Source organism: Protopterus annectens, chromosome 1.part1 (assembly GCF_019279795.1).
Source record: "Protopterus annectens isolate FY-2018-M chromosome 1.part1, PAN1.0, whole genome shotgun sequence".
Classification (NCBI taxonomy): Eukaryota; Metazoa; Chordata; order Ceratodontiformes; family Protopteridae; genus Protopterus; species Protopterus annectens.
Genome location: NC_056726.1, coordinates 1,424,521,402 through 1,424,535,422, shown reverse-complemented (window position 1 = coordinate 1,424,535,422; position 14,021 = coordinate 1,424,521,402).

Genomic DNA, 14,021 nt, shown 5'->3' with positions numbered 1-14,021 from the left:
TTGAGTCCAGCAAGTGTGTGAAGGGGGGTTAGTGTGTGTGTAAGTTTGTATGAAAGGAATATCCCTTTTGGCAACTGTGAAAACACACCACAGGATGCCCATTCCCCTTTCTAAACACCGATGATGTCAGCACCCTATAAGTATATCAGGAGGAAAAGCAATTTCCCAGTGATGTGAATAGCGCGCTCTGCTAATGAGTTAGGTAGGGGTTTGAACCCAGCAAGTGTGTGTGAAGGGGGGTTAGTGTGTTTGTATAAAAAAACATCCCTTTTGTCAACTGGGAAAACACACTACAGGATGCACATACCCCTTTCTAAACAATAGCACAATTATATATGGCTTTTGATTCCAGACATGTCACGTGTGTTTTGCTCACACAGAATGCCCATGTGTGCGGTTTGTTTCTCACAATAATGCATGACATCGATTAAACCAGTTATGGCAATGCACACATGATGTATGTGTGTGCCAAATACACAGATGTACCTGTGACCTTCGATAGTTACCATGTGTGATGCCTGCCACATGTGAATACATGGTATTTGCACTGGGTAACATTATGACTATGGTCTTCTGTGCAGGTGCTGCATGTGGGATATGTATATACAGTGTGAGATGTAGATGCTATCAACCTAGTAGTGAGGGATACACACTTGGTCTGGGGCATATAGTCTACATGTTGTTGATGAACAGGTGCTGCATGTTTTCACCTGTTGTGGGAGTGGTAAGAAGTTGTTCCATAGCAATGCAGTGACTGCATGCTAAGAACCTTTCAGCTAGGGTGTTGTAGCTACAGTAATTCATAAGCATTCTGTAATATGTCATCATTCCTGGTGAGGGTATGATGCCAACCAAGGTCAGGGTTCTACCAGCCTGTGCCACTTGCTCAGTGAGCCCTTCCATGTTCCCTATCATGTATTCCAGTGAGGGACATCACACGTCAGCTGTAGTGGCATGGACAATTACTGAGTCATATGTGTCCATGCATCTGACTGACCTGTATGCTTGTGTTATGTGGTGGACCATTGAGCCCCATGAGCATATCACTGTGACCTTCACCTTGTCCAGTCTGGTGAGCATGACCTCACTGTACTGGACAATAAAAGTACCTAACACAACTGCAGCAGGAGTGTTGTATAGCTATACAGATTGTGCTTGTTTGGCATACAGGATTTGTGTGCTATGTGTTATGCGTGCTGTGTTCAGGCCTAACGTATGCCTGTGTGCCAGCTGCAGAGGTGTCTGTCACTCAGGCAGGATGCCATTCTTAGGCTCCACGAATGGCCCGGTGTGTTCCCGTGCTTGTGTTGCTGTCAGTGTAAGTCTACATCAGACTGGTATTGCAGTCACTGTAATATTTCATGCCACCTGACAGGTTATGCCAGTACTGGGTTCAGAGTGCTTAGTCCACAGCTTGGCTATGTGTTTCCATCTTATACATGTGTTGTACATCCATGGGTAGGGGATAGGGTTGACTGTGTACATGTGGCAGCTGTGACATTACTACATGACTCACATATTCCACAACTGTACCATAGAGGTGACTGACAACTGACCTTTGCACATGCTACCATAGTATTGAGATTGAATTGGTGATTAACAGCACATAGGGCCAATGGTGAACAAGATACATAGGTTCATAGGTTCATACTAGGCTATCTGCCCTAGGGCATTTATAAACCTAGCCAGAATGTGTGTGGCTTTCACCATGCATTGTAAATCTATCCTGCTAAGGCCTTTTCCAAGGTTAGTATACTGTGCCTCTGTCTAACAGTGACACATAAGTGATACCCAGGGTAAACCTACAATGTCCCATCCAGTCATTAATATTCCTCTTGAAGACAGTCACTGAGTGACTCTGCCTAACCTGTATTGGGATACTATTCCAGAGTGAAAGGAGCCTCTGAGTAATGAATGTGTCCCTCCAGCATGTCCTATGTATATCACTCCTGAGGTTCAAGTCTGTCCAGCGTGTAGCTTGATGGGATTTGGATATTCTGAGGTGCAGCATGACCATTATGTCAGGGTTTGACATGGCTTTATATGTCAGGCACAGATTGCCTATGAAGAGGCATTATGCCACTAAGTAGAGCTGCTGTTTCTTTAACCAGTCAGTATGTGGCATATGTTTGAGCCCTTTGATCCTCTTGTTGAGGTACTTTTGTGGTCTTTCCAGTTACTGCAGGTGTCTGGTAAGGCGCATGCCGACAGGGGCATTGTAGTCAATCATGGGCATGATGAGGGATGAGTAAAGAGGTACAATGTTCCCCCCTGATCTACATGTGAATCCCTCCATGATGAGGTGGCCTATATAAACTGTTTTTCTAACCACTTTGGCCATGTGGTTGTCAAATGAGAGAATGGTATCAACTTGTGTGCCCCAAGGTCCATAATTTCTTCTTCTATACTTAATGGATTAACACATATGTGGTACTTTGTGGTCACTTTATTTTTGCTAAAGGGGATGACTATACACTTTTTGGCATTCAGCTTGAGGCCATGGCTGTGGCACAAGTCATCTGTTTCTAAGAGGTCCTTTTGGAGGATGCGTGTGTTGGCTGGAGAGTTGATTATGGCATCCAGTTTGCAGTCATCTGCGACTTGCTCAGCCACAGTCCTTCCATGTTGGCCTGTACCTCTGATAAATATATACTGAACAAGACAGATCCCAGGGCTGAGCCTTGTGGGACACCACTTGTAACTGGTTTTGAGGCTGACATGGCTCCAGCAATTCTAACCATGTGTGTTCTGCCCTTGAGCCACTGTGCAATATATGTAGTGACATAGGGGTTAATATGCACACTGGTGAGCTTCCCTAGAATGCACAAGTGGGGTATTGTATCAAGGGCTTATGCTAGGTCCAGGTAGGCTGTGTAGACCACCTTCCCTTGACAGTGGCCTTGGTGACTGTTTCAAAGAAATCAAACAGGTTTGAGAGGCAGGATCTGCCATTGACAAAGCCAAACTGTGTATGATGCAGTGTATGTAGGTCCCCAATATCTATATTTATGAGGTTCATGATGATCCTTGCCATAGCTTTGCAGACCAAGCTATTCAGACTTATGGGGCGATAGTGTCCTGGATCCGTTAAGGCACCACCTAAATGTAGAGGGACCACTGTTGCTGTATGCCACTCTTTGGCCACATATCATGTAGTAAGGCTGGGATTGAACAGTAGTGTTATGTCTGGGTGTAGCTCTTCTTGGAGTTTATGTAGGACACAGCCTGGGACATTGTCTGGTCCCATTGATGCAGTGTTTATTGCTTTGGAGAGGGCAGCTCTTACCTGAGCATCTGAGATGTCAAGGGGGGCAGCACTCTGCTGGGAGAAATATTTGCCCTTTTGTTGTGGAGGTGGGGAGAAGTTAGCAGTGAACCTGTCCACTAGGATGTTGGCAATGTCTGTGTGTTTGGTGTTTCTTTTGACATCTTGGACTACCTCTGAGCATATCTGGGAATTACCACACAGGTTCCTAACATAACTAAAGAAAGCCTTGTGATTATCCTCAGTGTCTTGTGGAATCTTCTCTCAAAGATGGCCTTAGACAATCTTATGAGTGCCTGTAGTTTTCTTCTAATACTCATCAGTGATGCCTTCACATTTTGGGAGTTTGTTGTATCATTTAGTAGCTTCATCCTTCTATTGTATAGTTTGGTTATGGCTGGTGTCCACCACACAGGACATCTGCCTTTGGAGGATTGGGTCTTGCTTTTATTTGGGATTGCATGATCCATGCATTCCTGAAGGTGTCCATAGAATGCCTTTATACAGGTATCTGCAGTCTGGTCCATATTTTCAACATGCCTGGGGGCTTTGAAGGTTTCCACATCATTTATGAGGAGTGTGAACATGCTTTACATGAGTTGTTGACTGTATTCTTCTGTGCAGGGGGTGGCCTTGGGATGTGGATATCCAGTGAGATTAGTTTATGGTCTGATCTTACCAGTGAGGGATACACTTCTGGTCTGGAGCATAGAGTCCCCATGTTGGTGATGATCAGGTTCAGTATGTTTTCCCCTCTTGTGTGAGTGGTAACAAGTGGTTCCATAGCATTTTGGTATATAAATTCCAGTAATCTTTGGGCTAGGGTGCTGGAGCTACAGTCATGCTCCCAGTCTATGTTTGGGTAGTTTAACTCACCCAATATAATGGTGTATGGACAGACCTACATATTTCCAACTGTTTTCAGGAAGGCCACGTGCGGTTCTTGTGATTGTGAGGGTGGTCTGTAGCAGGCTATAACCTGGAAGGCAGTTTTACCCATTGTTACTTGCATATGGATAGTCTCTGATGTTTGGTGCTTTGCCACCAACCTGGAGATGTGGGTATCTTGGATGAATATCAATACACCCCCTCCTTTTGTGGTTTTCTGCAAGTTTTGGGTCTGAAAAGCATGGTATGAGGTATAACTTGATAGTGCTGGGGTGCTGTTGGTAGCCCTGAATCCGGTATCTGTTACTGCACAGACAGTGATGTTCTCCATGCTGAGGAATGTTTCGAGTGTGTGCATCATCAGGTTTAGAGTCCTGCAGTGGCATATATAACTGCTCACATGGACAGATGCCACGTAAGTCATATGCAAAGTGTCACAGGCAACATACATGTGCACAGGAGAAACAGTGACATTCTGTCAAGTGAGACATGAACATACATATAGTAAGCTATGCAGATGTCACTAGGAGTCCACAGAAGCTGTGTAACTCTGCATGGCAGGTCTGATCAGTATTCCAGGGTAACTGCAAGGAAACATGCATGCAAACATAGCTACTGTAAGCAGGGCTGCATGTAGTCCATTGTACAACAAACAAGCTGTACCACTTTCAGTAGGTAACAGTGCAAATGCTCACCAGCTGACATATGAATACCTATGTCACCAAAGGTGATACTTACCAGACCATGGACAGAAATGACATGGCCAGACACGCTGCATCCCACATGAACACATATCTCAAGCAACACAGACCTCACAAAGTCAGTGTTCTTAACAGGCACAGCCCATAAGGCCAAAAACAATGTGTGACACACCTATAATAGGTGATGCCATAGTCAGACACACTGACGTCCCTCTCTCCAGACTGAGCAAGGTGAGATTCACATTTAGCTACCTGTCGGGTGATAGAATGTGCCACATAACACAAGCACTCAGGTCACTCCACAGCAAGTACAAGTATGAGGCAGTCATTGTCCATGCTGGTGTGAACAACCTGAGACGTACCTCCCTGGACCACATGGAAAGAGACACAGAGGAGCTCTTACATCACCCTCTCAAACTCAGGAATCCCACACAGCCTGCATGACGACACAGGAGAGTATAGATTTCTCTGCAAACACCATCATACTGGGTGACTTCAACTACCCAAACATAGACTGTGAACATTACTCAAGCCACAATACCCAAGCTCTAGGGTTCCCATAGTTCAGAATCTCTTTAGCTATGGAACAAGTAGTCAACATTCCCACAAGAGGGAAAATATACTAGACCTGATCATCACAAACATGAGTACAAAATGCTCACCACTTGAAGTATATCCCTCATTGTTGCAATCGAACCATATACTAATCACACTGGAGTACTGGATCCCCCACATATTCAAACCTCAAACACATCTATGTGTGTGTGGGAAATGCCCCTATTAGCAACTGTGACAGTACACTACAGGATGCAGATTTCCCTTTTGAAACACTGATGATGTCAGCACTCTATAACTATATTACCGGAATTAAAGCTCCCCAGCAATTTGTATAGCGTGCTCTGCTAATGCGTCTGTCTCTAGTGTCATAACATAGTTAGATAGGGGTTTGAATCCTGCAAAGGGAATGTATGTGAGTTAGTGTGAGTGGGGTTAGTGTGTGTGCACAATGCTGGGGGTGGGATGTTGCTTTTGCCAAATAGGGCTACGCACTGCAGGGTGCACATTTCCCTTAACAAACAGTGATGTTGACAGCACCCTATACAAACAACATGACAACAGACAACTGCCAGTACTCAGTATAGTGCTACATGCTACTGTAACACGCACATGTACCAGAACATACCTAGATAGTGTTTTGAAACCTGAATGTGGCAAGTGTGTGGATGTGGGATGTTTCTGTGTGTGCATTTCCGTATGGAAAACATGTTGTATGTGGCAATCAGGGAACCACAGTACCTGATGCACATTACACTTTTAAACTTATGAGGTTGCCTGCAACCTGTGAGTACAGGTAGAGAGGAGGAAATCGGTAGTAATCCAAATAGTGCACTTTTCAAATGTGTACCTGTCATGTGTCGACAGCTACTCATGTAGGGTAATAAATAATGGAAATGGCAGGTGAGCGTGTGCATGTGTGGGGGTAGCAGGGTGTGTGTAAATGCATGTGTGACAGAACAGATACATATAGCTGAATCTACAATACAGCACATGATGCACATTCCCATATTCAATGGTAGCATGTGATGGTGTGCAGCTGGTACACTTTGGTAAGTAGTATGGGTGCAGATAACAATTCAGGACATTCATACAGTTACTGCAGCAGGAATGCTGGGATATACACACAATCATAGTGGAACAGTGAACAGTTACCAGCATGTTACTACTTATACACATCTATGTAGTCACCCTGTGCATCAGCAACGTGTTTACCTTTTCCTGCACTGATGTTGTAGTATGCAGGAGGTGGCACAGTGTCATCATATGCACAGGGTGTGGGTTAGGTATGCCCAAGCCAGCCACTGCTACCGCCAATTGACATGTGTGTGTGTATGTGTGTTTGTGAGGGGCAGCAGTACAAGGTGGACCAGTGTTGGTGCAGTGTTTGCCCTAGGTGTTAAAATTCTGCATGTGTGTAAACACGCACACAGTCCCACATAATGGCTGCCATGTACAGGGTTTTGTGGCCAGCCACAGACTGCACCTGTCAAGTCATCCAGATCAGTGTCTGTGGGCACGGACACGGTACCTGTGCCTGGCAGGGGTGCTATGGACCGTATCCGGTACTAACCCAGACTGGGTACTGTCATCGGAAGCGGGTGTGTGTTGACTGGACACAGTTCCCTGTTAGGACTGTCCAGAGCCATGTGCACGTGTTCTCCTGGGGCGTACTGATGACAGCACTAACCCAGCATTGCTGGGGCTGCTGCTGGCACTTGAGGTGCGTGAGTGGGCCTGTTGTCGTCGGCGGCGACTGCCAGCTGGTGCTGTTGCCAGCATACGGCCACATCGATGCCGCAAATGCACACCATCACCCTGGCCCACATGGACATCTGGTTGTGGAGCAGCTGTTGCATGTCCCCACAACGTCTGTCAACGACATCTGTGAAATTACGAATAGCATTCGCAATGTCACGCATGCCATCTGTCATGGTTGTGCAACATGCTGTCAGCTCCCACAGACCCTGTCTGGTGTACCTTTCCATACGCACCTGTGCCTGCATAACAGTCCGAAACATAGTGGAGGTTGACATACCTCCTTGGGCACATCAGCCAAAGGCAGTACTGCCATGGATGCCCCCACGAGAACCCATGAGTGACTGTCTGTGTAACCAGACACCTAGAGCAACTGGAAAAACCCCAACAGTACCTCATCAAGAGGATCAAAGGGCTCAAACAGATGCCATATGCTGCCCGGTTAAAGAAAATCCAGCTGGACTCAGTGACATACTGCCTGTTCAGAGGCAATCTGTGCCTGACGTATACAGCCATGTCCAACCCAGAAGTAATGGACATGCTGCACCTCAGGAAATCAGAATCCCATACGGCCACACGCTCAAGAGACCTGAACCTTAGCACTGAAATAAATAGGACATGCTGGAGGGACAGATTCATAACCCAGAGGCTCCCTTCACTCTGTAATGAACTCGCAGTACAGGTTAGGCAGAGTCCCTCATTGACTCTCTTCCATAGGAATCTGGATGAGTGGATGGGAGATCATAGTTGTACCCCGGGTATCACTTCTATGTCACTGTTAGACAGAGGCACAGTATACTAACCTCGGAAAAGGGCATAGCAAAATAAATTTTAATTGGGTGGCAAAAGACAAACACATTCTGGCTAGGCTTATCAATGCCCTAGGGCAAATAGCCTAGTATGAACCTAGGAACCTATGTGTACTGCTATACTACTTCTGCCATATGTTGCATGTGTGTGTGTTGTGGGGGATGCACAGGTAATGGCCAGATATTTCTGCACAGGCAACACTTCTGGAACACTCTGGGTGTTCATCCCAACATACTGTATGTGTGTTGCCATCCAACACTGTGATGTGGACACACATTACTCAGCCTGGATATACATATCCCAACAACACCACAAGCACAGTACACTACCTTGCTATGTATGTATGTAATTACACAGTTATTCACTAGTTAGGACTGTGATGCTATCCATGCAGCCCACTGGGCCAGTGGAAGTCAAAACACACACTGCTGGCCCCTTTGCAAAAGCTTACCACAGACATCCCACATAGTGCATGTAATGTGCACACACATATCTAACCCAGACCGCATGCACACCACTTATTTATCCTGTCCAGTGGACTACAGATACAGGCACATTGTATAACAATAGCAGGAGGCTACTGCAGCACAGAGCAGATTCACATGAAGGCAAGGCATCTGTGGTCAGCAGTGGTAAGATGCTTCATATTCACCAAATGCACAGATATTGGCAACATTGTTGCAGACAGTTTAGGTGCAGATATCCCCCCCCCATTCTCCTACACAAGTGGAATTAGTTATCACAGATGAATGTAACCTCCCTATCATCTCACATGTCCAGGTGAGGGCCACCCTCAAAATTGCAGAACACACAGCATCACTGTTACAAAATGGTATCCCTGGATGTGTGATACGTTCACCCCTAGAGGACATAGCACCACATTACAGACTGATATTAAACCCTGGCCATACTACAGGATATGTACCTGAACAGTGCCATACATACCCAGTGGTCCCACACCAATGAGGAGGAACCTCTACTGACCCTGGGAACTACTGCATCATATGCATAACTGGCCTTGTGTTCTAAGCTATGGAAGTTTTAAGTATGGAAGACATGCACAGCAATATTACATATGTATATATATCAGGACTATGTACACACAACCTATCTCATGGACACACCTATAGATAGTGAACTATGATACATTTGGAGGTTTCACAGTAAACACAGTATTAACCTGCTACTTTGCATTAACTGTGTTTGTGTCAGCTGTTGCTGTGTCACTGGTGCTAATTGCTGTTTGCTGCTGCTGCTGGTTTTGTTGCTGTGATGATGCAGTTTTTTTATCACTGCCTTTATTGCTTTATTTATTTATTTCTTTCTTTTCCTCTCTCTCTCTCTCTCTCTCTCTTTCTCCATCAGTTCAGTGCAATGAATGTATTGCATGTGTGGAGTGTTAGTACTGGATGCTTTTGTAGATATCTGCATAGGTCCATGTGATGGCCTCTGCACCAATTGTAAGGCAGCATTTGCTAATTGCATGCAGCCAGTTGTGTACTGATTGCATGTCTCACTGTGATTTCAGGACAGTGCTATAAAAGGGTATGTGAGATAGGTGTTGCCCTTTCAGTTTGTAAGGGTGTGGACCATGCTGGTATGCTGTCGACAGTGTTCTGTGAGTGTGAAGGCTAGTAAGTCTCTCATGATTCATGCTCTGTTGTAAATTCAGGTTGCTGCATTTCTCTCACCTGTTCCCTGTAGTGAATGTGTATGCATACTGACACCTACAACTTTATTTCCATATGTATTAATATATTTATATATATATATATATATATATATATATATATATATATATATATGTGTGTGTGTGTGTACATATACATACTTTCATATATGTACATTAGCTTACATTATTAAGTACAAGCTAACAATTAGCAGGGCTGTTTCTGTTAACACTAAACTAGTATGGAAATCCAGTAATTAGGACAGTAAAAGTCTACCTGACATGCTTTGGGTAGTACACATCCTATATTGCCTTTATATTGATTCCTACTATTACATGTTATATTTATTTTAGCACTATGTTCTTGCATGAGAGTCATGGCTTAGTGGTAGGTCATACAGACTAGTGTTACCAAGGTCCTGGGTTTGAGACTGGCAGTGAGAATTTATTTTTCTTTCGAAATGAGTACAGGACCTGTCAATCAAAAGTGCCAAAGGCACTTTTAAGCACTTAAAACCAGGTCTGCGCTCGTTTGCGCGGAGCTCACACATGCGCACTGGCGGTGAGCTCCGCTAACACACGCACACACCCGCGCTATTTTCTTTGAAAGAAAAGAAAAAGGGGTGACAGGAAAGTGGTGAAAAAGGGGTCACAAAGAGGGTAAGACAGTAGGGAAACAAGCTTGGGATTTGCAGGAAGGATGTAGGTGAGGCCCATAGCTGCCCATGTCTTTCTCAGCAACAGCTGTGCATTTATATGTAATTTGGTGTGACATTTGAAACCTTCCACCCCTGAGAGAGGTGTCAGGACAACATTAATACCTGTTGTACAGCCAATTGTAATTAACAGTTTCAATGTCCAGCGGACATGTGTGCAACATGGACAGCTATGTATGGGGCGTGATTTTTTTGTGGGTACGGAGTGCCCTTTTTTTTTTTTTTCAGGTGAGAGTGGTATGTCAGGTGATGGTAGTCGGTATAGCTGGAGAGGTAGGTTGGGTAGGTTAACAGACAAGACACATACAGGGGCGGTGTATGACACATGTGGGGGGGGTTACACAATTGACGGGGACGGAGGTTGGGATATCCAGGGCACATGAGCCCACAGATGGCAACAGTGGAACTGATATCCCCACCCATAGGCAGTTGCCACTGTTCTTTCACAGCCCAGGACGGGGCTGTGCTGGGGGCTGTGCAGGCGGGACAACGGGCATGCCCGTAAGCTGTGCCACCCAGGCCTCAAGCTGGTGTAGGGGCCCAGGAACAGACTCTTGAATCTCCCTTCGCACCACAGACCGGACACCTTGGAGGGTGAGTGGAAGGGCTCCTCTGGCCACGCTTGCAGAGGGGGGACAGGCCCCATCCCCTGCAGCACTTCCACCCGAAGGTGGCACAGGGCCACCGGAGGAGGGTCCGGCCTGGGCACTAGTGACAGGTGCAGTCGCAAGATGAGGTGGGAGAGGTGGGTACGCTGGGACCCGCCTTCCCAAGCGTTCTAGGTTTGTGAGTATGTTATGTTAGTTTGGGTTAGTAGCACATTATTCCATTCAAATTAGATGTAACAGCATGCATTGGTATTCCCATTAAACAAACGCCCAGATATTAACACCATTGAACAACAGGCATATCAATATCACATGCATTATTTGAACAGAAATACACAATCAAACAACATGCAGGGTTGATTAATGGCAACAGGCCATCAGGTTTGCAGGTATGAACAGGGCACATGCAACAACGGACATGCATATATTTTTGAAACGACAGGACAAATGTCCATGGTTAATGAAATGTTCACATACCAATATTTAGTGAGTTTTTTAATTTGCAATTATAGGGTGGGGTGGAGAAAGAAAATGATGACACATTCATAAATTATACATTAATATACATTTGTAATAGAAACACAATTAACTTGTGGGTGATAGTTTCAAAATGATTTTTAATTGACTGTCATGCTAGACCTGTTACAGATACATCACTATCCTAGTTATTTTGAATTTGATCAGATACATCATCCTGCTACACTTTGATGACAGGGCAGGGGACAACTATGGATGTTTAGTATGTCAGACAATCATTCATTCTATCTGAAAATTGTTGACTGGCATCACCATATACAGATTTTGGCTTAAACATTCAAGATTCAGACACACTGAAATCAGTTTGGGATGTTAATTTTTAATTCCCACATGCATTTAGTTCTGTAGAACCACACTGAGGCTTATATATTCAGGAGTTATTACTACTTTATTTATTGATACATGACCCTTTCTGTCACTCTCACACATCCTGCTATTTCACAGTTCAGGTTGGTACTTCTAGGCTTTGTTCACATATTAGACCTGTGGTGATTCAAACACTTTCCAGCAGCCTCACTTCTGTCATGATTCAGCATTTCAGCAGGGGATATATCTCACATGTGATTAACTCAGCTTCTGAAGCTGTACTCTTGAGACTACTGCAAGTTATACTACATTTAATTAATGGTGGGACATCTGTATTACATAACTATTTATTTCTATCAATTATATTTCCAGTTTCACTTGCATACTGATGAACTTGTTGCAGCCATACTGCAGACATTCACTTGTTGCTTGCACATTCTATTACTTTTAATCAATACACTGCAGTGTTCTGCTACGTGCTACACTATAATATTTATTTACAAGTACTAGGTTGGGTTACTAACCTGCATGGTGGCGCAGCCTCACCAGCCTGCGGTCATGTGCCCTGCGATTCACAGAGCGGACACCTGCAGCTGTAATACAAAACAAGTAATATTGGAATACACATCTCCATGGTATCAGCTAGTTGAATTCCTTACATACATAAGTAAAATGTAACTTACTCAGTAGTGGGGCGTTGGGCATATCCCGGGCCTCCTGGATCCATTGGGTCAACTGGTCTTCTTTACGTCGCTTCAGGTCCGCATGGTGGTGACGGACCTGCTCACCAGTACGTGGAATCCCAGCAGCACTAGTGAGATCATGAGCCAACTGGTCCCATGCCTCTGCCCTGTATGCTCCCCATGAGACCTGGGCCTGTATGAGTTGGGCCTCATGATGGTGAACTAGGAGCCAGACCATGTTTCTGGACTCTTCAACACCCCACCGCTGTGCTCGAAAGCAACGTCCATCCCCTACACCACTCATTCTGCCTGCAGGTCTATTCTACAATCGTTTATGCTGTGTATTCCTGCCTATGGGGCTTATATATGCTGATTTTCCCGCACATTTCTATGATTGGCCGTTTTGGAATTGTATCTACTTCACAGAAACTGCTTTATCATGCTCCATTTTGGATTACATCCTATATATATGCTATTTCTGCATTTCTGAGTACTGCTGTCATGGCTTAGTGTTTTAGTACCTTGACTCTAGTGCATGGTATCCTTGGTTCGAATCTGACCACTGATTTTTAATTTTTATGACTGTCTAGAAATGAGTACAAGACCTGTCAATCAAACATGCCAAAGGCACTTTTAAGCACTTAAAACCAGGTCTGCGCTCGTTTGCGCAGAGCTCATGCATGCGCACCGGCGGTTAGCTTGTGGGCGCGGCGCGCACCTCCGCGCAAATGGTGTGCGCTGGGTTAAACCTTAATTGGCTAGTAACACGCATGTTAAGCTAAGCACAGCTAGTTGCACACAGTTTGAGCCTGTTAAACCAGTGCTTAGCTACGGACAAGCAATGTGCAGCCTTTGAAACACTACTCAGCTACGGGCACTCTGTCTCACAGCAGCTTAGCTATCAGTACATTTCTAAATATTTTTATTATTGTATTACTTGAAAATATATGCTCCATTTCATTCCATTTTACAAAAGAAAATACTTTTACATTTGTACAATACTGTCAGGGGCCTTTTTAGTGCTTATTTACAAAAAAAAAAAAAGGTTGTTGTGTGGGCTCGAACCTTGCCTGCCTGCTCTTAAGCCGACAACTCTACCGCTATGCTATTACCTCTTGGCTTACTTTGCATATTTAGTTCTTATATCCTTTTCCACTGATTGCTAACTGCAGTTGCGCTAGTAGCACACCCACGCACACGAGCGCACGCAGTAGCAAACATTTACGGGGTTTTAAAAAAAAAAACAGTTTTCATTTTCATTTTATAACATCTGTTCACTTTTTACATTTCTGGTCTGTGGGGGCATGTGTTGTGTAGTGTGTTTATTCACATTTCCATGGCCTCTCTCGTGGCTGTTTACTTTCTGCCATTCTAGACTTCCGGGGGCATGTCCGCTTGCAGGGCTTAGCCTACGGACACGCCCCCTACTGTCTTACATGGACCGTGTAAGAGTTACAGTGTGATTCAGCATGCCTCATGCACCTCATGCATATGCATGACATGCTGACATCACACTGTTTAACTG